Source organism: Otolemur garnettii, unplaced genomic scaffold (assembly GCF_000181295.1).
Source record: "Otolemur garnettii isolate 467f Iridium unplaced genomic scaffold, OtoGar3 scaffold00031, whole genome shotgun sequence".
Lineage (NCBI taxonomy): Eukaryota > Metazoa > Chordata > Mammalia > Primates > Galagidae > Otolemur > Otolemur garnettii.
Genome location: NW_003852426.1, coordinates 1,945,641 through 1,971,697, shown reverse-complemented (window position 1 = coordinate 1,971,697; position 26,057 = coordinate 1,945,641). Strand labels below are relative to the sequence as shown.

The following is a 26,057-nucleotide window of genomic DNA, read 5'->3' as shown; positions in this document are numbered from 1 at the left end:
CTCTTGGGCTTAGGTGATTCTCTTGCCTCAGCCTCCCAAATAGCTGGGACCACAGGTGCCTGCCACAATGCCTGGCTATTTTTTTGTTGCAGTTTGGCTGGGACCAGGCTCCAACCCACCACCCTCAGTATATGGGGCCAGCACCCTACCTACTGAGCCACAGGCGACACCCAGTTTGTGCAATTTTCGACCCTGAAATCACTGCACTGTTTTGCTACAAAATAAAGTCATGAAACCAGGTTCAAAGAAGTCATCCTTCCACTTTGTTCATTTCTTGGAAGATCTATAATATATTAAGCAATTATACAGGATTAGTTAACCTAGATTGACTGGATGTATGTGGGCCAATCCTTCCAGTTGTTTGTATTGGAGACGCAAAAGGGCTCAGCTTCATTCACAGATGAGAACAGCAGGGTAGCAACATTCAGGACATTGTTACTGATTGCCCTGGGCCCTGAAGGGAGACCATTACTGCAAACAGACACCCAGGAGAATGACCACTTGATCTCATACTTTGTCTTCCTCCTCTCCTGGGTCCTGGATTTAACTCCCTAATCTCAGCTGAGTAGCATATTAAACAGGTATTCAAGCCTCCCAGGGACCCTTCTTCCCCATGGCCCCTCACAGGGTCTTCTCTCACCAACACTCAGGGAGTGTCTATTCTGTAAAAACCAGCACAGACCAGGAGGCTGGAGAAGCCTGTCTCTTTGACCCCTGGAACAGAGAGGGTGAGAGCTTCAGTCCTGTGCTTCTTCCATCCATGACCCTGCTCTCAATATTATCTCTTCTTGTAGGCCTTGCCTGGTCCTCTTTATTGTTGTTCTTCAGGAGGTGACAGGGTCCCATATGCTTATGTGCTGCTCATAGCTTCTTGAAATATGATGCTGGGGACTGATGCCAGCAGGGGCTGAGGCAGTGGGGGGCAGCTTGGGGTGCAAGGGTCTTTGGGATTTGAGGGTAGGGGATGGGGATGGGCTATTTGTAGTGCTCAGGGTATCAAAACAGAGAGTGACTGAGCTGAATCTGGTCATTGTCATTTTCTCCACAGCCTAAGAGCTGCCCTGTGTGGATCAGCAAGACCAGAATTGTTCTCTTGTCTCTCTGTGGCCCCTGACTATCTCCCCCCAGCTGCACAGGTTGTGAGTCTGTCCCCTTCCTACAGAACATGTGGGAGGGTGTGGGAAGAGGGGTACACTCCCTGATCCCCCAGAACCTCCTCCACAAATACTCAAAGTCCATGCTGTGGGTCCCCTTCCTTGGATCAACCTGCCTTTTCTGGGAATGAAACGGTTACAGTGTCTCCCTCCCAGATCTCCTCTGTTACTTACTCATCCTAAATATCCATCCTGCTCTATTAGTTATTGTTCTCATTTTCTTTCCTTAAAAATGTGGTAAAATACTATCAAGTATTAAGAAAACATGGAGGTTAGACTATCGCTTTGGATTCTGAGTATTTCCCATGAAGATTCTAAAGAGTGGAGATTAGCTACCCAGGGCACCCAGAATCTGAGTCTTGTATCATCTTATTTCCTTTGTGAAAAACATCAGGCCTGTGAGTAAGATAATAGACTAGAGGCGTATCTTTGGCAGCCGCTCACAGAGAGATGGGGAGAGAGGACTCCAGCCACCTCTGGCTCGGGTGTCCTGCCCAGAATCATCACGCTGGGGCACAGTGAATCAGTAGGAGACTCCAGGAGCCAACAAGGAGGTCAGGAGCAGTGGAAGACCAGCACAGAAAGCAAGTGCCTGGGTGTAGGAAGAGGCCAGCTGGCTCTCGAGCAGACAGGGAAGGTCTGTCCTTCAGGGTTTTGTTTGTTTGTTTGTTTTGATTGAGTTGCTCACTGGACTGGGAAGGGCTTAAGCACATAAATGAACTTGAACAGCATCTGGCAGCTGGGATTAAATCATCAGCCAGGAAGATGGGACCAGATCTCCTCAGCATCTAGATAGTGGCTTCCAGCCCCTGTCTTATACAGCAAAATCAGTGTGTGTGTTTGGGGTTTCAAAACACCACAGTGCTACCTGGTGTCTAGTATATATATATATATATTTCTTCCTCTCTCAACTTTTTACCTATCTTTTTTTGGTTGTTGTTGTTTGTTTTGTTGTATTTTTTTTCATTTTGACTTTCTTCAATAGCAAAGGGTGAATTGCTGCTATCATTTTCCAGCCCCTTTTATTCTTTCTTTCTTTTTTATTTCTATCCTGTTTTCTCTTTGGGTGAAGATTTTTCCTCTTTCCCTTTCCCACATAAATTTCTCAAACAACAACTAAGATATCTTTTTTTTTTTACATTTTTTAATAATTTTATTTTTAATTTTCCTTATCTATTATTATTATTATTTACTTTTTTCTGATATGGTTTATTCTGTTTCATTCTGCATTCTATTTGTGAGACAGAACCTCACTCTGGGGCCTGGGCTGGGGTGTCACAGCATTGGTCTGGCTCAAGCAGGCCTTGAGACCCTGGTTAAGGTGTCCTTCTAGCTTTGGCCTTTGGAAAGACAGTATTGGTAGGTACTCACTGTGACATACTGCTGATATTTTTCTATATTTAGTGGAGGTGGGGGGTCTTCCTTTTGCCCAGGCTGGTAGGGGTTCCTAACCTCAAGGGATCCACCCAGCCCACCCACTAGAGTCCTGGAATTTCTGGTGTGGAGTCAAAGCACCCTGCCGAACATGACCATTACTCCTCTCTCTCTTTCTGTCCTTTTCTATTTTCCCCATTTTTTCCCTTTTATTTCCCCCTATTTTTCTTTCTTTTCTCCCTTCACTCTTTTCCTTTTGGCCCTATACCAAAAAGACACTTAAATTCCTAATTACAGAGATAAGGTAATTTAAAGTGAAGAAGGAAGTGAGAGGGAAAAGTAAGGGAAGTGAATACGAAGAAAACACACATGTACAGGAACAAACAGAAAAATTGTGGTAACCTGAAAAACCAGAGCAGAGTAACTCCCTGGTTTTAGCTTTGGGGGTTGTATCGTCAGCTCAGGCTGCCATAACAAACGACTGCAGAGTGGGTGGCTTAAATAACAGAAATGTATTTTTTACAATTGTGGAGTCTGGAAATCTGAGATCAGGGTGCCAGCAGATTCAGTTCCTAGTGAGGACTTTCTTCCTCCCTGGCAGGCAGCTGCCTTCTTACTATACACTCACATGGGGAGGAGAGAGGGAAGTCCAGTTGTTAGCACTCAACGGGGTTGTATTGCTTACTGCACAGAGAAGAGCCAGTAACTGGACCAGCAGGAGCTGTGGTAGAGAAAGAGTTTAATGCCACAGAGCACCAAGTAAGAACATCTGAGAAATTTCTCAACTCTTTCTCCCCAAGAATTTTTGGGCCATGTTGTTTTTTAAATTAAATCATAGCTGTGTACATTAATGTAATCATGGGGTACAATGTGCTGGTTTTACATACAATTTGAAATATTTTCATCAAACTGGTTAACATAGCCTTCACAGCATTTTCTTAGTTATTGTATTAAGACATTTATATTCTATACCTAGTAAATTTCATATGTACCCTTGTAAGACTCATCATAAGTGTGGTCCCACCGATTACCCTCCCTCCACCCATCCTCCCCGCAATCCTCCCCTCCTTTCCCTTTCTTTTTGGGCTATAATTGGGTTATAGCTTTCATATGAAAGCTATGAAATTGGTTTCATAGTAGGGCTGAGTACATCGGATACTTTTTCTTTCATTCTTGAGATATTTTGCTAAGAAGAATATGTTCCAGCTCTATCCATGTAAACATGAAAGAGGTAAAGTCTCCATCTTTCTTTAAGACTGCATAATATTCCATGCTGTACATATACCACAATTTATTAATTCATGGGTTGATGGGCACTTGGGCTTCTTCCATGACTTAGCAATTATGAATTGGGCTGCAATAAACATTCTGGTACAAATATCCTTGTTATAATGTGATTTTTGGTCTTCTGGATGGGTCATAGTTCTGATTTTTTTTATTTCATTTTAAATTAAATCATAACTGTATACATTTATGGGGTGCAATGCATAGATTTCATATACAATGTGGAATGCTTAAATCAAAGTAATTAACATAACCATCACCTCACTTATTTTTTGTGGTAAGACATTTCTAATTTACTCTTGGTCATTTTGAAATATACCCTTGCATTGTGCACATTAAGCAAGATCCCACCAAATGCCTTCCCTTCTCCCACCAATCACCTTCCGTCTTCCCCTCCACTCTCCCTTCCCTCCCCTCCCCCTTGTTAGACAATTTGTGTTTTATCATTTGTATGAGAGTGTAAGTGTTTATATATTGGTTTCATATTAGTATTGAGTACATTGGATACTTCCCCCCACCCCATTTTTGAGATACTCTACTTAGAAGAATATGTTCCAAATCCATCCAGGTAAACATAAAAGTTGTAAAGTTTCCATCTTCTTTTATGGCTGAATAGTAGTCCATGGTATACATATACCACAATTTGTTAATCCATTCATGGGTAGATGGGTATTTGGGCTGCTTCCATGATTTGGCAATTATGAATTAGGCTGCAATGAACATTCTGGTGCAGATGTCTTTATTGTAAAATAATTTTTGTTCTTCTGGGTAGATACCTAGTAATGGAATTGCAGGATCAAATGGAAGATCAACTTTTAGTTCCTTGAGAATTCTCCATACTTCTTTCCAAAAAGGCTGTATTAGTTTGCAATCTCACCAGCAGTGTAGAAGTGTTCCCTTCTCTCCACATCCACGCCAACATCTCTAGTTTTGGGACTTTGTGATGTGGGATAATCTTACTGGAGTTAGGTGATATCTCAAAATGGTTTTGATTTGCATTTATCTGATGATTAAAGATGATGAGCATTTTTCATGTGTTTGTTGGCCATTCATCTTCAGAGAAGTTTTTGTTTAAGTCTCTTCCCCATAAAGAAATGGTACTTTTTGTTCTTTTCTTATTGATTAATTTGAGTTCTCTGTAGATTCTCATTATCAGACCTTTGTTGGAATCATACCATGCAAAAATCTTCTCCCATTCTGAAGCTGTCTGTCTGCTTTAGTTGTAGTGCCCTTAGTTGTGCAGAAGCTTTTTAGCTTGATAAAATCCTAATTACTTATTTTTGGTGTTGTTTCAATTGCTAGGGGGTCTTCCTCATAAAATATTTTCCTAGGCCAATATCTTCAAGTGTTTTCTCTGCACTCTTTTCTAGTATTTTTATAGTATCATGTTTTAAATTAAAATCTTTTATCCAGTGAGAATCGATTTTTGTTAGTGGTGAGAGATGTGGGTCCAGTTTTAGTCTTCTACAGGTCATTAGCCAGTTCTCCCAGTGCCATTTGTTAAATAGGGATCTTTTCTCTAATGTATATTTTTGTTAGGCTTGTCAAAGATCAATAATGATATGTGGCTGGGTTCATCTCCAGATTCTCTCTTCTATTCCATATATCTATATCTCTATTTTTATGCCAGTACGATGCTGTTTTGATCACTATAGATTTATAATATAACCTGAAGTCTGGTAATGCGATGCCTCTAGATTTGGTTATATTTTTAAGAATTGCATGGGCTATTTGTTTTTTTTTCTGATTCCATATAAAACGAAGTACTATTTTTTAAAGTTCTTTAAAATATGACATTGTTGCTTTGATGGGGATTGCATTAAATCTGTTTGGGGACATTATAACAATGTTGATTCTTCCCAGCCACACGTGTGGTATGTTTTTCTTTTTCTTTTTTCTTTTCTTGAGACAGAGTCTCATTATGCTGCCCTTGGTAGAATGCCAGGGAGTCACAGGTCATAGCAACCTCCAATTCTTGGGCTTGCCTCAGTCTCCCAAGTAGCTGGGACTATAGCACCTGCCGAAATGCCCAGCTATTTTTGTTTTGTTGCAGCTGTCATTGTTGTCTAGCTGGCCTGTGCCGGGTTCAAACCCACCATCCTCAGTGTATGTGCCTGGTGCCGTAACCACTGTGCTATGGGGTGCCGAGCCGCATGGTATGTTTTTCCATTTGTTAACATGTTCAGCTATTTCTTTTCTCAGAGTTTCATAGTTCTTTTTATAGAAATCTTTCATGTCCTTTGTTAGATAAATTCCCAGATATTTCATCTTCTTTGGCACTACTATAAAAGGAATAGCATCTCTGATTATATTTTCAGTTTAATTGTTGTTGGTATCCATAAAAGCTACTGATTTGTAGGTATTGATTTTATATCCCAAGACACTGGCCTATTCCTTGTTCTCTTCTAAGAACTTTGTAGTTGAGTTTTTCACGTATAAGATCATGTCATCTGCGAAAAGCAAGAGTTTCACCTCCTCTGGCCCCATTTGAATGCCCTTGATGTCCTTCTCTTGTCTGATTGTGATAGCTAGGACTTCCAGTACTATGTTGAATAGCAGTGGTGACAATGGGCACCCTTGTCTAGTTCCTGATCTGAGTGGCAATGTTTTCAGTTTTACTCCATTCAATATGATATTGGCTGTGGGTTTGCTGTGGATAGCCTCTATCAGTTTAAGAAATGTCCCCTCTAAGCCTATTTTCCTAAGTTTTCCAATCATGAAAGAATGCTGGATATTGTCAAAAGCCTTTTCTGCAACAATTGAGAGAATAATATGGTCTTTGTTTTTTATTTTATTTAGATTTATTTATGTTGAACCAACCTTGTAACCCTGGGATAAAACCAACTTCATCATGGTGTATAACTTTTTTTTTTTTGAGACAGAGTCTCACTATGCCACCCTCGGTAGAATGCCATGATGTCACAGCTCACAGCAACCTCAAAGACTTGGGTTCAAGTGATCCTCTTGCCTCAGCCTCCCAAGCAGGTGGGACTACAGGTGCCCACTACAACACCCAGATATTTTTCATTGCCTTGGTGTCATTGTTGCTTAGCTGGCCCAGGGCAGGCTTGAACCCACCACCTTTGGTGCATGTGGCTGGTGCTGTAACCCCTGTGCTATGAGCACCAAGCTGGTGTATAACATTTTTGACATGTCACTAAATTCTGTTTCCTAGGATCTTATTGAATATTTTTGTATTGATATTCATTAATGATACTGGTCTACAATTTTCTTTTTTTTTGTTGTGTCCTTTCCTGGTTTGGGGATCAAGGTGATATTTGCTTTGTAGAATCTGTTGAGGAGGATTCCTTCCTAGGCCAGGAGTTTTAAAGATCATTTGGTGAACTTGGGGCTAAGGGATCAGTATCACTTGTTGGTTGGGTTCAGGGAAAGGAAGCAGGTATAGAAATTGTCCTCTTATACTGAGCCAGTTCCTGCCTGGGGGTCACAAGATCAGTGGAGTCTGTTCCTTTGTACCAGTCACTGGTCCAGTTGGGTCCGTCAGTCCACCATAATGCAGGATCTAGAAGATATCTCAAAGACCAGCCTTAGGTTTCACAAGGTGGTGTTATCTATGGGAGCAGTGAAGAAAGCTAAGGATCTTCATGACCGTCAGGTATGTGAAGAAAGTAAGTTATGAACCAGTGGCCGGTTATGGGTTTTTTGGTTTTTTTTTTTAACCTTTGTACCTTGCAGAGTTCAGGCTCATATCATACTTCCCACCTTGTGACCTTTTATTAATTTTATAAAGGACAGTTTTGTTTCCCCCTGGCCTTGATCCCATCTCATCCCTGAAGTGTGGGCTATCAAGATGGAAAATGACAGATGACCCATCTGACTTCTTTCTTCCTGACAAGGGGCATGTTGGGATTGAGCCCAGGATAAGAGGAATACAATTTGTTTGCAGTTGTCTACAAGTTTTCACAGGTGGCTGATGCAGACCTAAAGTTCTCATGACAAGAACATTAGTACTCTCATGTACAGCCTTAGCATAGTATGCTAAGTGAACAGCAGACTATGACATAGGTAATGAGCCCAAGGAAAACAAGTGAGAGTCCTAGGTTCAGGAGTCCCTTCAGAACTGAAGTCCTTGTGAATCCAAATGAATAACTTTGTAAACCAATAAGATGTGGGGTCACTATTAAAAACCTGTTTAGCCACACAGCTTGTTGGGAAATTTTTTCTATTCAGGTTTCAACCGCTCCTGAGTTATTTATATAGATGCAGCAGGTAGACTTTAATATCTCCCAGACACTCCTTGTTTAGCCAACAGGGAATCTAGCACTGCTTGATTACTTGAGAGTACCTGCCCCGGCAAGTTGAGGAACCTTTGTTGAGCCCTACAAGCCTTTACAGTTTTTTCTGCACAGACAGATTTCTGATCCTGCCTCTGTTGGTATATACTCCATAACAAGGAACTAATACTCCCAGAAAGCTTTGCCACCAGGCATCTTGGTATCTTTCTGGCAACTCTATCTTAAGTCTACAGGGCAGGTGGTGGAGGAACTCTCAGTTGTTGGGGAGAAGAGTAAAGGGTGATATGAAGTGATGTAGCAGACAAGAGCCTTCTATGTACAGACTATCTATACAATAGTGAGTTCTTCCCGTTATGGAGGGTCAGACCCTCATGTCACAGATAAATGTGTATCTCAGGGGTCTACAATGCCTCCAAGAGTTGTTTGTTTATTTATGGGTTCATTCATAGTGAATTTAAATAGCATGGAGTCAAACCAAGAATAATGATATTAACAAGCCTTCCAAAATCGTTTGTAGGGTATTTTAGGTATGTTACCTGTTGGCATAAAGATGATAACTTCCTTAACTCAATTCCATGCCTGATCCAGGTTACATTTGTTAGTCCAGTAAGCTAGGGATTAATGAGGTCTCTGGGCCATTGTTTTTGGTTGCTCTCCAGAAGTTGGACAAGTCAAAACATAGGGTAAGGGTATCCTAATGGGTGACCAACAGAACCTGAAAAGTGGTTAGAGACAGAGAAAGATCTAAGTGGGTAGTCACGTCAGAGATATCTAAAAAGTCAATAACAGGGGTCAAAGATGGCAGAAATGTTTTGGAAAGATGTTGGCAAATCCAACAATCATATTTCCCCCTGTTGCAATAGTTTCAGGTAGATTAATTATCATGTGGTAATGCCATTCTAGGCTGTGTGACAAAAGATGGAGGGGAAGAGGGTGGTGAGGTCACAGCACTGAATTGGCATCCTCAATAAGCCTAAACACTAAGTGTATCTGAACAAAGGGTAGCAGAGGATCATTGTGGTGTAGCCCAGGATATTGCAGATACAGACAATCCTGACAATAATGATAATTAGGGTGATGATAAAATAAGCATATGTACTAAACATCTAATAAAGGTTGGGTGGGTATCCCAATTTTTTGCATAAAGCAATGACAATAGCAAAAATTCCTATGATGTTTAGGATAATGATTACAATCAACAGAGTAAATATTTTCATTTAAACTCTATCAAGAAGATAAACTGATGATCTAGAGTTTTTCTTGAAGGTATATTTAAAATCTGCCAGGGGCTCAGTTGTGCACTCATGAGAACCCACTATCTCTTCCAGTTTTTCTTACTGGGCCTGGAGTCAGTGGGGCTGGCTTCACCTGACTATGATGAATCTAGTGCTTGACTTGTGAGCTTGACAGAGGACTGGGTCACCATCAAGACTTCATAGGGCCCCTTCCACTGGGGCTTCAGGTTGTCCTCAGAATGTTGATTTCTCCAAGTCCTAAACAGCACCCAGCCTCCAGGACAGATGCAATGTAAGGGAACATCCACTGGGAACCACAACCTGCTGGAAGCAGACTCATGAATAGCAGTAAGTGTCAGGCCAGTGGACTAAGAGTCACAATGGTATCTGACTCTCTAGTGAGTGAGCTGTTGGGATCACGTAGTCTAGAGCTAGAGCACAGGAAGGATCTGTCATACAAAATTTCAAAAGGGCACAACTCAAGTCTGCTTCTGGGGTCAGTTTCTACTGTAAGTAGGACAATAGGCAGTGCCTTATCCCAGGGATTAGTTTCTTAGCAAGTCTTAGAAAAAAACATTTTTTTAATATAGTACAACTCATCTTTTCAGTATTTCCAGTGGACTGTGGTCTCCAGGGTGTGTGGAGATTCCAAGTCATGCTGTGGGCTTAGGAAACATCTTACATGACCTGGGCCACAAACGCAGCAGCAGCATCACCCTGAATGCAAACCAGTACTCCAAACTGAGGAACGACTTCTTTTATTAAGATCTTCATGGCTTCAGAAGCTCTTTCTGTCCAGCAAGAAAAGGCCTCACCCAGCCCAAGAAGGTATCTATAAACACAGGTAGATACTTGAAATTTCCTGCTGCCCTTGGCATCATAGTGAAATCAGTTTATCAGTCCTGTATTGGCCCTTCACCCCTGGCCTGAACTCCTTGTAGTAAGGGGAGATGGCTAGTTTTGGGGTTATTCTGAGCACAGAGGATACACTTTTCTATAAACTTCTGAATGGCCTTTTTCCTATGTGGGACCAATAGTATATGTCTGCATTCCTTGTAGGGTGACATTCCCACCATAATAGGTACAATCACAAATATTCTTGACAGTCTCATTTATAAGACATTGGGGTATGGAACTATTGTTTTCTTATTGTGTATCCACCCACCCTGAGTCCTGTAGTTCCAGTCTACCACCCAAATGAACCCTCTTTTCAAATCCTCCTCTGAGTATGTGGAAGGTTCAGGGCCAGGATCTACTTCAGGCAGTAAGAATATCAGTAAAATCTTGGGAGCCCTTTTCCTGCTGCTTTCTTTGTGGCCTGATCTGCCCAATGATTGCCCCTTGCCACCAAAGTGTCTGTCCAAGGCAATGTACCATAGCTAACTCCTTGGTTGCTAAAATGCATCTGGCAAGGCTAGGATTTCTTTAGCATGTTTTATTTCCTTAAAATACGAGGTTGGAAATCCCCATTCTTTTCAGATGGCTCCATGAGCATGAAAAACAGAAGAAGCAACCTGGAATCTGTGTCCATGGTCACCCACACTCCTTCACCTACCTGGGTGCCCTGACAAGGATTATGAGTTCTGCCTTCTGTGCTGAGGTTCCAGAGGTGAGTGTATGGCCTGTAATGTCTGTGGATGGATTGCCACTGTATGCCCAGGCCTCCGCCCTCCCTAAGTCATTAAACTGTTTCCATCAGGAAACATCTGTAGGTTTGGGCTTTCTAGGGATTTCTCTGTCTGATCTGGGTCCAATTATTAGTAAACCACCGTACCAGGTTCAGATGGGATTTGAGGAAGTAAGATGGCAGGAGTTAAAGTAGAGACCACTGTCAGTGTTGCATTTGGATTGTCTAAAGGGATGGCCTGATCTCTGCTGAGGCTCCTGCGGGGAAACCAATAATCAGGGAGCACCCAGTAGAGGGTGTGCCGTGTGTTGGGCTAGTCAGGGGAGCACCCAGTAGAGGGTGTGCCGTGTGTTGGGCTGGTCTAATGTAAACTTTTCTGTTTCTTGAAGCAAGTCATTAGTGGCTGCAGCAGCTCAAAGGAAAGAAGTCCATCATTGCTTCATGACAATATTGAATTGCTTTGAGAAACAGGCAATGAGTATCTCAATATTTTCCAGGTCTGAAGTTAACACTCTCAGACTCACACGGTGCTTCTCATGCATGAAAAGATAAAAAAGTTTTCTTGTATCTGGGAGCCCCAGTGCTGGGGCAGTTGAGTTTTTCCTTGATATTTTGAAAGCTCTTTTGACAATCCCCAGTGCACTCTAAGTGTTCATTATCTCCTCCCCTTGAGACATCATACAGAGGCTTAGTGATGGCACATGACTAAAAATTATAAAAGGGTTTTTTTTTCATTTGTTGCATGAGTTGATCAGGCTGGAGTCGCAGAGGTAAACTAGAAGTCAGAATATCTTTGTTTCTTACTAATTTATATACCCTAACAATAAAGCATTCTGCACGTACACATGTAATCTTAAATGTATAATACAGTAAAGTTACAGGAAAGTCACAGCCTTATTATCTCTTTTTGCTTCAAAGAACAAAGTATTCATCTGTAAAGAATAGACATAATCTTTAACTTAGCAGCACAATAACCTCATCTTGATTTTCGCTACTCAGGTCTCTTCCAGGAACTTCCTGACCACAGCATGCTCTGTTTGCAGTGCCTGCCTCTCACTAGATTAGTTTTTCCAGTCTCTCCGGAGGGTCTTCAAAGGAATGTCCCTTCCTGCAGACCTTGAGACAGTTTTAATCAAGAACAAAGTTATGGCAATCTTTAATGTGGCTCGGCTACATTCATTTATAAAAGATTGATATATGTAGTATGACAGACAGTTGAAGATTTCTTGCTTTCCAGGATTTCACTGAGGTTTACATCACTGGGAGTTAAAACTTCTGGATAATGTATTTGATGCAATATATTAATTGAGCCAAAAAAATAGGAAGTGGTTTTTTTTTTTTTTTGCAAAACATTTTAAGAAAGACATAAGATTTGTCCTTTAGTAAGAAAAAAATAATGTTGCCTAATTCAGAAGGATTAATTCAATATATGAATTTAGAAAATGAAACGAGGCTGAAGGAATTAATAAGTAGAAGAGGGTGGGCAGCACCTGTGGCTCAAAGGAGTAGGGCACTAGCCCCATATGCCAGAGGTGGTGGGTTCAAACCCAGCCCAGGCCAAAAATCGCAAAAAAAAAAGTAGAAGAGGGAGATATAAAAAATTTATGAATATAAAAACATATTTTTGGTAGAGAAGGTTAAACAGAAAAGAAAATAATATTGTATGAAGAAGAATCTTGAATGGTGAATTTTTTTTCCTAAACTAAAATGACTGGTTATTTTTGTGTGTGATTAAGTTGGCTACATTTAAAAAGAAAAATTTTTAATTAAAACAATGACGTTTTTAAAAAGTACTAATTTGCTCTTAATGATATTCCAAGACATTTTGATTTTAATTCTATAACCTATTTCCTTGTAAAGTTTCTCAGACTTTTACTCAAAGATTCACCTTTGCTGTCTCACCGCTTTCAGCTTTTTCTCTGCTTTCACATTTTTAAGGCTCCTGCCCCACCCCCACCATCGTACCTCTGTTGTTATGGCCTGATACAAAATAATGTTCTATCTTAAAAGATTAGAAAAACAATGTTTTTTTACAGTATAACCTAATTCTATGCTTGGCTTTTTTTCATATGTCTGAAGTATTTATTATGGTCAAAAACCTTCTCATGCCATTGCTAAGAGTCATTTGCTCCCCTACTCAAGGTACCAGTTCATCTTATTCACATTCCTCTCTAATCTACTGTACCATAAGGACCTAGACACACCCTTGCTGTGTCTGATTAATTCAAGTTCCCTTTCTATCAGTGTTGACTTCCAGGTTGTCTAAATCAGCTTCCCATGAAGAAGAAACAAGTGGACTACAGTTTTCTTTGCCCTTTGAGAAATTAGCCTAAAAGAATCCAAGATTTTATATGCTTTATCAAGATAATTTCTGATTTATCTTTATTAAGGTTTTTTTTTTTTTTTTGACAGAATCTCAAGCTGTCACCCTGGGTAGAGTGCTGTGGCATCACACCTCAAACGCTTGGGCTAAAGCTAGTCTCCTGCCTCAGCCTCCCAAGTAGCTGGGACTACAAGTTGCCACCACAATGCCTGGCTATTTTTTTGTTGCAGTTGTCATTGTTGTTAGCAGGCCTGGGCTGGGTTTGAACCTGCGAGCCTGGGTGTATGTAGCCAGTGCCCTATTAAGTTTTTGATTGACTAAAAACCCCCTAAACTTTAAAAGGGTTAAGGTTTTTGCCTCCAGGTAACTTCCTGTATGTTCTTTGAAATCTTTTGATGACTATCACTCTTGCTAAAATAAATGACCATCTTCTTACAGTGACCTATGATTCTATTTTGAATATGTCTTTTAAGCCATCGATATTTGACCAGCTTTCCAAAATCAAAATTTCAAATTATGTCAAACTGACTTTTTGATGAGGGCCCCTGAGTCCAAGAGAGACATAGTGGGATTTTTATATTTAAGTTACACAAGAAACAGTCAAATAGGCAATGGCATTTAATTTTTTTCAAGCTACATTTATGTAAATGTCCTATTAATATATGTTCCAAAATCGTATGAGATGGCTAAAATTCTGATGTGTCTTGGTTTATGTTATCTATAGTAATTAGGATTATTACATAAATCATTGTATGCCAGAGAAATAACCAAATTTCTTTTGTTTGATTTCTTTAACCATGGCTTCTAAGACTTTTTTCATCCACAGATAATTACTGTTTTACTTTGATTCTTCCAAAAAAGAGCTCCAGTAGTAGCTGTACAGTACAGTACTGTAGTTTACAATCAGCTACGTTCCAAAATTTGCTTATCCTTTAGAAAGAGTCATGGAAAGGCCAATGTTAAGTCCTCTCAAAGACAGGCTGCTGATCATTTTGAATATCAAACAGTTGCACTACATAAAAATTTCTAGAAGTTTAATTAAAAAAACTGGTACATTTATGAGAATTGCTAATGCAACTTCAATCAGAACAAACCATAATTAGTTTGTTCTACATGGGGCTAAATAGATGATTTAAATAATTTTGATGACTTTTTGCTTAGAAAATTACCGATTGTTTGTTTTGTTTTCCAGAGTAAAGACAAAAGTTAAGCAAATAATATTTACCTGATAGCTCCAGAATTTTAAGACAATTCAATCCCACTGGGCCCAGTTTCTTCTCCAAGGCCAATGTCCGGCTGCTAAACAGTACAAATGTCCTCCCCTGGTGCAGAGATGATCAGGAAAGAGGCAGGCATGAGATTGTAAGGGCAGATTTCAAGGTATGAAGTCAGTTGAAACCTTCCAAATCAAGGACAGGAATAGGATGCATAAACAGTTGGCAAATCAGGGAACTTTGCCTCTTGGGCTATCATGTGGTCCCTTTCTGTCCAGGTCTGCCCCCAGGGCAGAGTCCACTAAGACCTATGGCACTGGCAAGACTGACTGAAGAAATATAAAGTTAGGAACAACAATAAAGAAAGAGAAATGAGACGCAGAATAGAATTTTCAATGGTGGGAGTTCAGGGGACCACTGCCCATTTGTGGGATCCGGCAATGGCACGGAGTCTCTGTTCCACTCAGCTTTTATTCAAATCTCTTTGCCCGGGTGGTAAGGTGAGGGAGGGAACAAAGACACCAGCAGTTTCTATGAGTGAGCATATCAGCTCCTATTGTTATTATTAACGTTTGAGTTTTGAGGAATCTGAACCTTGAGTCTTGTGTGGAGGAAGCCTCCTGTCTGGAGTCACACACACAGATTCCTAGGGAGGTGTTAAACTCTGCTAGTTCACTGCGGAGTAAAATGCCACTGGTGTTAACGTCCTTTGAGGAATGGGTGGGAGAGGGGCATTTTCCTTTCATCACCACCACAGAAGATTTTCCTCTGCCATAAGGGATGTAAGCCCTCCTGCCCATATCTCAAGGCTGGAACTGTTCTCCTGGTCTCTGCCCCAGCCAAATGCAAATCTCCACAATGGGTATCTGCTTTGTCTGTTTAATGGGCAGGAAACAACCCAAAAGATTTTTCTTTTCTGGGACGTGTCATAGTCTCTTCTATGACCATTATTTTCCTCAGGGTGTTCACAGACTCAGCAGGGTATTGGTGTAGGCTGTATCCCCAATAAGCCAGAGTTTCAGGAAAAGCTGGAAACTTGTTCAGATAAGAAATTTAGCAATGGCTGGCTTAAAGGTAAACTAGCTGACTTTTCTTTGTTCCGACTCCTTCAGCTTACTTTTTAATTTTCCCTTTTTCTGGGGGTTCCCTCCCCTGCCAAGAATGTGGTCTTTGGTCCCATTCTGCCTGCACCTTTCAGTCCATCCCCAACCATACAGAATCCCCTGCTTTCCACTGACTTAAGAGAGAATTACTGATATTAAGATAAGTGGTGAGCTGTATGTGAGGAGCCAGGAGGGCCAGCGCCGCCACCGCCGCCATCGCCTCCGCCTGCGCGGCTCTCTCCGACCTCTCCCCGAGGCAGGGGCGAGCCTAGTTGCTGAGGCAGAGGGGATGGCGGACCTTAAGAGGAGGACTCTGTCCAGGGTCTGGGGAAGGCGGGGTCCCCAAGGCGCCGGGGGGCTCAGGCTCCGGACAGCTACCACAGCTACGGTGGCGACCTCCTCGGTGGCCCAGGGAGACGCCTGGGGTTGTTCGGACCGCGCCAGACGCGAGCGCACCTGGAAAGCCGGACCGAGGCCGACGCAGCCGCTGCGGTCACCCGGGACGCCTGCCCGGGGGCGGAGGGCGGCCGCCTGGAGACCAGCAGGCTGCGGACCCAGGCGCCAGAGGCCTATTATCTGCGGATCCAGGCCATGCACGACCTGCCCGCGCGCGGCGGGGTGGCGGGGGCTGGGCAAGCACTGCTGCCCCGCGGGCGTCTGCGCTCCGGGCAGGCGTCTAAGCCCCGCGGCGCTGCGGACCGCCGAGCCTGCCCTCGAGACTGGGATCGGGGAGGCGGTGACCGCCCCAGGCAGCAGGTGTCCCCGCCCCGGTTGCCTCGGAGGGAGTAGGGGGAGGCTGGTTGGGGACTCCTCGGATGCGGCTGCCGTGCGAGCCTCCGGGTGGATGCCAAGCCACCTCCCTTCCAGCGGTGGCTGAGCTACTGCTCGATCAGGTGCGGCGTGGGCAGGGACTGGGAAGAACCTCTGTCACGTGGAGGCGGGATGGTCAGCAGGCACGGGGACAGTGGCGCCCGCTGGCCTTCTGCCTCCGGGCTCCAAGGGCCCCGGCCACTCCTCGGGAACCGCTTTTGGGGATCCAGCGGGGTCCTATATCTTACGCTGTGGCAAAGGTGACCGCCAGGAGGGGCCCCTCAAGCCGCCCGCAGGGAGAGTCAAGAAACTGCAGAAGTGGATGTACAAAGGACGCCTGCTGTCCCTAGGAATGAAGAGTGGTGGCGTGGGACATCCCCCAAAGTCATGGGAGTGCAGGCTTCCTCCTCACATCTGGGCTCTCCGAAAGTGCATGAAAACCGAGTCCTCTCTGTGCCACCCACCAGACCAGAGAATTACGCCCACAGATTTATTTGAAAATGTCTATGGGTCTTCAATGAAGAGACGAGAACTTGAAGATCTGAAGGATAATATTGAATTCAGTGGTCAAAAGCCACTGAACAGCATCACTGTCTCGAAGAAACGCAATTGGTTATATCAGAGCACGCTGAGCTCTTAATCTCAAAGAAGAAAGTAAGAAATGCCAAGATAGAAGTCAGTTATCCATCTCTGTGTAATGCTACAAACTCGTCATTATCTAGAAACTGTTCTTTAGACTTTAACGAGGAAAATGATGTAGATGATGAAGGAGAAATATGGTACAACCCCATTCCTGAGGACGAAGACGTTGATATAACAAGTGCCTTGAGCTAGGAGAGGCAGACTGCTGTTCTGAAGCTTCCTGTTGTCATTTTGAGCGCATTATCCGGTAGTGACCTGACCAAGGCAGAAGAGCATTCTGAAGACTTGCTGTGCTCTTCCGAATATGCAAATGATATTCAAGCTATGCAGTCAAGTGAAATGAATTCTATAGACTCCCTCCATTCCGCAGAATTTGTGCAGCAGTACAGGCAAAGGCTACGACATACAACACAAGAATGTATAATGGTGGAGGATGGTCCCATGTTGAAATCACCTTTTGCAGGTCCTGGGATCCTAGCTGCTAAAAATAGGACTGAATTGGGAGTTACAGAACTATCTTCTTCAAGCCCTAGCCCTGTGAAAAAAGGCGATTCAATTAATTGGTCTTTGCCAGATAAAATAAAATCTCTACGAAATATGAGAAAACTTTCTATGAAAATGAAAAGGTTGCCAGAATTTAGCTAAAAGCGGAGCATTAAGTGAACCCTGAATTACACAAACAGTCCAGATAATACTTTCTTTGTCTAAATGTAACTGTCAAGAAATTCATCTATTAGTCTCCCTTCTGGGAACACAGCCACGACTGCTAAGAGGATTGTTATAAGCCAGTACCATCTTGATACCAGTGTATCTTCTCAGCGCAGCTACCAGAAGAAAACCTCTAGCAGTTCTAAGTATTCCTGCAAAGGTGGTTACCTCAGTGATGGAGACTCACTTTTCATCTTATGACTAAATCTAGTAAACATGGATCTGAAAACAAATTTGGTAAAGGAAAAGAAATAATGTCTAATAGGTGTAGCAAGAATGAAATAGACATTGATGCCTTTAGACATTACAGCTTTTCTGATCAACCTAAGTGTTCACAGTACATATCTGGGCTCATGAGTGTGCATTTCTATGGTGCTGAGGATTTAAAACCACCCAGATAGAGTCAAAAGATGTCTTCTGTGCAATCCAGGTAGATTCAGTAAACGAAGCAAGAAGAGCTTTGCTCACATGTCGGACAACGTTTTTAGAAATAGATCACACTTTCAATATAGAAATTGAAAATGCCCAACATTTGAAACTAGTAGTATTCAGCTGGGAACCTACTCTAAGAAAAACTAGAGTTTGTTGTCATGGAACTGTTGTTCTTCCCGCCTTATTCAGAGTAACAAAGAGGCACAAATTGGCTGTCAAACTTGAGCCCCCGAGGTCTTATTTATGTGAGAGTGACTCTTAGAACAGTGGGAGAATTCTCTTAATGGGCTAGATATAAATTGTGAACCAGTAATATTCGGAGTTGATATTTGAAAAGTTGTAGAGAAAGAAAATATAGGATTGATGGTGCACTCCTGATACAGAAATGTATTATGGAAATTGAAAAGAGAGGCTGTCAGGTGGTAGCCTGTATCAATTGTGTGGCTCGGCCACAGTAAAGGAAGAACTTTGAGAGGCTTTTGAGAAACACAGTAGAGCTGTCGGTCTGCGTGAAAACGGATACCCAGATATAAATGTATTAACAGATGTTCTTAAGGATTATTTAAGAGAACTTCCTTCTCCTCTGACAACAAAGCAGCTTTATGAGGCTGTGCTAGATGCAATGGCAAAAAGTCCTTTGAAAATGTCATCCAGGGGTTGTGAGAATGACCCCAGTGACTCTAAGTTTGCTGTTGACCTGCTAGATTGTCTGCCAGAGATTGAGAAGGAAACTCTAAAGATGTTATCATTTAAAACTGGTGGTTTCTTATCATGAAATAAATAAGTTGACCTGCCAGAATTTGGCTGTGTGCTTTGGACCAGTATTATTAAGTCAGAGGCAAGAAACTTCAACCCATAACAACAGAGTCTTTACTGATTCAGAACTTGCAAGTGCTTTGGATTTTACAAAGCGTATTGAAGTTCTTCATCATTTACTCCAACTCTGGTCAGTGTGATGTTTAACTGCCCAAGAATCACTAGACAATTTGTTCCCAGAGCAGAAATCTTCTCTGAATTATTTAAGGAGGAAGAAAGAACGACCTTACATGTCAGATTTGAGGGGTTCTGGTTCATCAGGAGTACTTAGACCAAGACAAACCAGATTAGACAGTCCACTTAGCAGTTGTTATGCAGGAGACTGGAGCCGCTGTGGAGAAAACTACTTTTTAAGTATAAGAGAAAACTTAAATGATGTGGATTATGATGACGTCCCTTCAGAAGACAGAGAAAATGGAGAAAATTATAGCAAAATGAATGGACCAGAAATAATGATTGAACTGCCACTTCCCATGTCCAAAGAGCACACATTTCAGACGTATTTGATAATGAAGACTATTGAATCTACAATGGATAGAAAAGTCAATCTCAAAGATCTACAAGAAAGTATTGATACTTTGACGGGAAATCTGGAACATGAGCTCAACAAAAATAAGCATAATATGAGTATTTGAGATGGAAGGTGTTTATTTGATTTTTCGGAATGCCTTAAAGTTTCAAATTTGTCTTTCTCACTTTCTTTTCTTACTTACACCTCCCACGGTGATGTTTTTATTTTTTTTTACTCTTGAAATTTTCAGTTAATTTCTAATAAGTTTGTGATTGAACTAAAACCACTATTCACTAATATAGTTTTTACTTACGAGAAAACTTTTCTGGGGATAAAGGTAACTTGGACTTCTTGGGATATTTTAATAAATGTTGCCAACTCTATGGATATAATTTTCACATGCATTTAGAAGGTTTAGGTAAGTCATTAGCCCCTCAAAGTTTTTGTACTTTGTGGAAACTGCTGTTCTGTAGCTAAGACAGATGTTTCTTTAGGAGAATGTCACTGCTGCTCAGTCTGATTTTCCCTATGAGTCCTGGTATGATGCAACATCATTTGGTCACATTATATTTGCAGTACAAATGCTGCTATAAAAATATTTTCTAAGTAAACATAAAATTATACAAATATTAATGTGTTCTGATTAACCTTCAGTAATTATTTAAGTCTATAAGAATTAAATATTTTTATAATCCTGAAGTTATATGTATATAAGTTTATAAGTGCACATTTATGTAGAAGTATTAGAATGGAGGGTGGGGGGAAGGGGTTGCCTGTAGAATCACTTGTAGTTTTAAAGTATGTATGTCATGAGGCCAAAATTATTAGCTTATAAATGTCTTTTTCAGGGAAAGGACATTTAAATTAAAGGAGTTACATAAAAACACTGACCAAAAACACTCTAGAAACATCTGATTGGAAATAATAGACTTTGTTTTCTTGATTCACAGAAAGTCACAATACCCTCTGTGAAAAGTCATCTTTTTTCTGTTCTTTTCTTTCCTTTTTTTTTTTTTTTTTGAGTCAGAGTCTCACCTTGTTGCCCAGGCCAGACAGGCCAGAGTGTGGTGGTATCAGCCTAGCTCACAGTTGTTGTGAGCTCTTGTTCCCCCTGCTTTCTCCCGTTCCCCTGCCCTCCTTCACCTTTCCTGTTCCCCTGCCCTCTCCTGTTCCCCTCCCCCCCTCCATGGGCAACCTCCTGCCTTCTCCCGTTCCCCCTCTCCTCTGTCCTATGGGCTTTTCCCAGCCAATTCCCATGCTCTCCAGAATTCAAAGAGGGATGGAAAGTCCCAAGTTTCACTACCCCTAAGTTCTCAGTAGGTGAACAATAGTAGAAATCTCACCAGGGCCTGATTGATTACTGTTATACAACCATAACCACTATGATTTAAGACGTGTCCGTTGATTAATTATTATTGTATAATCATAACTATTGTGATCTAAGATGTATTTTAATCAATTATTGTTATATAATCGTAACCATTGTGATTTGAAACATATCCATTGGCAACCAAACTGTAACCCTGCCAATGGCAACGTTCCTCACCCCTCCAGAACCCCCCCCCAAGCTACGCAGAGAAAAATGGTATAAAAGATAGAAAACCCTGCATTTTGGGGCTGTTTTGTCTCTGGACAATGGCCCCTGTGCAGGTGCAAATAATCACCAATTATTTGCATCAGTGTGGGTCTGAGTTTATTTTTTTCCAGGTCCCCTAAGTCATTTCATAGTGGCCTCAAACTCCTGGGTTCAGGCATTCCTCCTGCCTCAGCCTCAGGTGCCCACCACAACACTAGGCTTATTTTTTCTATTTTTAGTAGAGATAGGGCCTTGCTCTTGTCTGGCTGGTCTCCAACTGAGCTGAAGGGATCTTCCGCCCCAGTTTCCCGGAGTGGTAGGATTACACATGTGAGCCACCATGCCCCGCTGAAAAATCATTTTTTAAACTCAAAATTCTCTAATTCCTTTAGCGATTAAGTGCCCTAATTCTGGATTGGTGACTTAGGTTAAAAAAACCCTTACCTATTCTGTGCATTTTTGTATTCTGCTTTATTTGTAGTAGTACGTTCTTACCTATTCTGTGCATTTTGTATTCTGCTTCTATTTATTTGTAATAGTACGTTTACAACACTGACTTTATAATTACCCCCATTTGTTTTTAAAGAAATCATCTTGTGACTCAGCGTCCGTAGCTCAGTGATTAAGGTGCCGGCCACATATACTGTGGCTGGCGGGTTTGAACCTGGCCCGGACCTTCTAACAACAATGACAACTACAACAAAAAAGTAGCTGGCATTGTGGCAGGTGCCTGTGGTCCCAGCTGTTTGGGAGGCTGAGGCAGGAGAATCATTTGGGCTCAGGAGTTTGAGGTTGATGTGAGCTGTAACGCCACAGCACTCTACCAAGGGTGACATAGTGAGACTCTGTCTCAAAAATAAATAAATAAATAAGTAAGTAAATAAAAGAAAGAAAAAAATAAAAAAATCATCTTGCCAGTATACTACATGTTATTTTTAAAAATTAACTTATTTTGGCTAAGTGTATCTAAAAGGTAGTCATTATGGCAATCATAGTGGTGTTTAAAAATATAATTTTAGAAGCATTTTTATTAAATCAAAATCATTTTTTAATTTTCATATCTAAAGAAGGTGTAATTTTAAAATTATAGTAAAATTTAAATCACCAACTTTTTTTTTTTTTTTGAGACACAGCCTCAAGCTGTCGCCCTGGGTAGAGCGCCCTGGCATCACAACTCATAGCTACCTCCAACTCCTGGGCTTAAAAATTCTTTTGCCTCAGCCTCCCAAGTAGCTAGGACTACTAGCCTGCCACAATGAACGCCTGGCTAGTTTCTGGTTGTAGTTGTCATTGTTGTTTGGCAGGCCCGGGTTGGATTCGAACCTGCCAGCTCTGGTGTATGTGGCTGGCACCCTAGCCACTTGAGCTACAAGCACCAAGCCTAAATTACCAACGTTTAAGATATAGCAGCCATTAAAAAACTGACTTCCTGTTGCTTTTCTAAATATTAAAGTATTTAACTATTTCTATGCAATATGCATTGGTAAACAGAATACCTTTGTTATTTAACTTGAAAATCCATTGTTAAAAAAGATAACTATTTTTATATGAAATTTTCTTTTTTTAAAGCTTTGTGTAAAAATTCAGAATACCAAAAGAATATACAAACAGTCAAAAGAAAGTACTTTTAAATGTTTTAGAGGAAGACTGCCTTGCTTTTTCCCCTTCTGTTTGCCGTTTATATATATTGCATGAATTGCATAAGTTGGTTGAGAAATGTAAAAATTTTATTAAAGTATTGTAACCTTGAAAATAAACTATATGTGGTGACAAAACCTCCTGAATAGAGTTGTTTCAGTTATGAGGATTATGCCAATAGAGATATAAAAGGGATTTTTCAGCCAATTTAGGAGAAATTACTGAAGAGACTGAAAACAATATAGTAGTACAAAGGTCTCTAAATTCCAGAATTGAAGAATTTTAACAAAAATGCTTATGTTTTGGAGTCATGCCAACTGAGAGCATAGGACAAAATAAAACTTTGGTCATTGATGCTGCCTCTGGCAAATCTTGGCCGTGTGGGTTGTGAACTAAAATAAAATCCTAACACTTATCCTCATCAGAATAGAACCACTTTTGGACATGGAGAACCCAGACAAACCTTAAACTGAGTTCCTAGCCATGAGGAAAGAGAAGTCAGACACACTTCAGACAATAAGATATTAAGATGTTAAGAGGTCATAAGGCCATGCAGAGAAAATGTTAAATCACTTGCAGGCCATCAATTTGTGTAACAGATCACTTCAGTTGGTATAGTGTGTCTTTCCTGTGATAGACAGGCTCCCAAATCTTAAAACATTGCAATCTTTTAGACAAAGCTTTATTTCTTTAACTAATTACACATCAAAGAGTCTTTGAAGCCACCTGTGACCTACCTGTAAGTTCCTCCTTCAAGATGTCCTGACTTTTCAGGCCAAACCTATGTGCACCTTCCATGTATTGATTTATAATTTTACCTGCAAAGCCAGTCTCTCCAAAATGTATGAAACCATCTGTAACTCAACTACCTCAGGACTACTTGTTCACAACTTCCTGGTTTGGCTTCCTGGGCCATGGACACACATGTTCTACTAGAATTAACCTCTTTAAAATTATTTCAGAGTCTGGATTTCTTTCTCTTAACAGGTGTAACCAGGGTGACTTTTGCTCCAGTTCTCAGTAAGTTCCTACTTTCTATCTCACACCCCATCACCCTGGCCTTTGCCATTCATGTTTCTATCAGTATTTCGGTCATAATCACTTACCAAGTCTCTAAGGACTTTAATCACTTACCAAGTCTCTAAAGACTTCCAAAGTTTCCCTTGACTTCCTGTCTTCTTCTGAGCCCCCCAAATTCTTCCAACCTCTGCCCATTAGCCAGTTCCAAACCTGCTTCCATATTTTCAGGTATCTTTATAGCAATGCCCTACTCCTTGCTACTAATTTTATGTGTTAGTCTGTTTTATGATGTAAAAAAAATTGAGGCTGGGTCATTTATAAAGAAACCGGGTTTATTTAGCTCACAGTTCTGCAGGCTCTGCAAAAAGCATGGTGCCAGAATTTGCTTCTGGTCAGGGCCTCGGGGGGCTTCTAATCAAGGGGAAAGTAAAGGGGGAACAACTGTGTTGCATGGTGAGTGAAAGAATGAGAGGGAGGACAATTTTCCAGGATCCTTTAAATAATCCACTTTCCTGTGAACTAACAGAGTGAGAACTCTCTCATTTCCTCAGGGAGGGCACCCAGCCATTCATAAGGCAAATGCCCCCATGACCCAAACACCTCTCACCAGGCCTCACTTCCAACATTGGGGATTGGTATGAGGTTCAGAGGAGAGAAACATTCAAACCACATCAGGGACCCACTTCACAGGGAAGGAGGTGCAGCTCAGTCCACGGCCATGACCCACTGGTCATATCACAATTGCACCACTCAGGGCTAGGGGCCACACTGAACTCTGGACAGGCCTAAAGGCACAGCTCAGTGCCAGCTGTGATGAATTTCCATGAGAAGGGAGGTATCCTCTTTCAGGACACAGGGCATTTGTTGAACCAGAGGCCTCTTTATAGTGCTATGTTCTCAGTAGGAAGAACATGTGGGTCCAGAAACCAAGAGGTGGAAGTGAGTGTGGCTCCACGGGCCATCACTTAGATTCGCCCACTGGGGACTCTGCACTCTGCAACTCTGGGCTTTGCAGAGTAGCAGGTTCTGCTTGCTGTCTGAGAGGGGGACAAATAAGAGCCATTGAGCTACCCATTACAGTTGCCACCAGGGAAGTTTGGACAGCACCTGCCCGGAGACCAGTAGGTGAGGAGTCCCCTTCTCTCCAGCAGGGGAATAGACCCTGACCCCCAGGAGGAGGCAGGGCTGCTTCACACAGAGGGGCAGGAGCAGTGTGTGTGCAATCCAGGGAATCACTTAGGGGTTTCAGGATTCCCCTTGTTCTGCTGCCAGTGTGAACAGAATCATCCAGCAACCCAGCCTGAGAGGGTTTGATTTCCAAGGGCCCAGACCCCTCAGGAAGGAGGGTTTGAGTCACACCCCCTGGGAATCTACCAAGAGACCTCTCTTGTGCTCCTATATCCCCAGTAGCATTGGTGCAGAGGCCCTGATTCCCATGGGTGTTTCCATACTGTCATGGGTCACAGTAGGGACAAGGAGGCAGGATCCATTCCTAGGAGACACAGGACTCCTCTCACGGCCATTTGTGGCTCCAGGACTCCTCCATGGCCTTGCTCAGCTCTCCTTAGGCTGCCTGGGATTCCTGTCTTAGACCTTCGCTCCTTCACAGGGGCTCAGACTCACATTATGGCTGTGGCTTTCCCAGTGTCTTCTGGCCTCCCCATGTTGTCTGATTCCCCTCATTACATGCTGGTGAGTTTAATCTCATCTTGTCATTGCTTCTTGGATGACTCACGCTAACAAAATCATTTCCATCTGCACACAAATGACTTCTTACTTATTGAAACTTGTAAAATCCTTCCCTTCATCCAACTCTTCCCACCCACATTGGCTCCATTTTACTGGTGTCTGTATTATCTCTTTGAGTTAATAAATGTTTGTTGTGTTAAGCCGCAAAATTTGGGAGTAGTTTGTTACACAGGCATAGATCTGTAATAAAGCTCTTGCGTTTCTAGTATTCCAAAGATATTAGGTACATCCCTGTTATTTCCTTGCATTTTGATGATGTCAGCCACACGAGCTCTCTCCAATTCCTCTCCCTGTTTTCTTTTTCAGGTTGTCTTTCTCCTTCCTACTTTCCCTTCCTTCTTTCTTCTGTGTCACCTTCCTTCCTCACCCCAGTTTTTCTTTTTTCTTTTGGAAGATTCCTAACATATAAAATAACCCTATGTGTTTATGCTGAATGTAAGCATTATCTGAATCTATATGCTAAAATTGTAATGCTACGATGTATATAATAAAATTAAGAAAAGGAAGTTATTAACAGGATCTGAGGGAAAAATGCCTGATAATTCTGTAGCCAAGGCAGTGCCTTTTAACCCTTAATTCCTCACT

At 41.8% G+C, this 26,057-nt stretch overlaps 3 pseudogenes across 1 annotated transcript in view; 2 read left to right on the top strand and 1 right to left on the bottom strand.

Moving 5' to 3' along the window:
- The window catches only part of LOC100955318, a 315,223-nt pseudogene that overhangs the window by 212,827 nt on the left and 76,339 nt on the right, over nt 1-26,057 (bottom strand).
- The window catches only part of LOC100957211, a 91,713-nt pseudogene that overhangs the window by 58,632 nt on the left and 7,024 nt on the right, over nt 1-26,057 (top strand). The gene's annotated exons all lie outside the window — the stretch shown is intronic.
- LOC100956583 lies at nt 7,387-19,613 on the top strand (annotated as a pseudogene).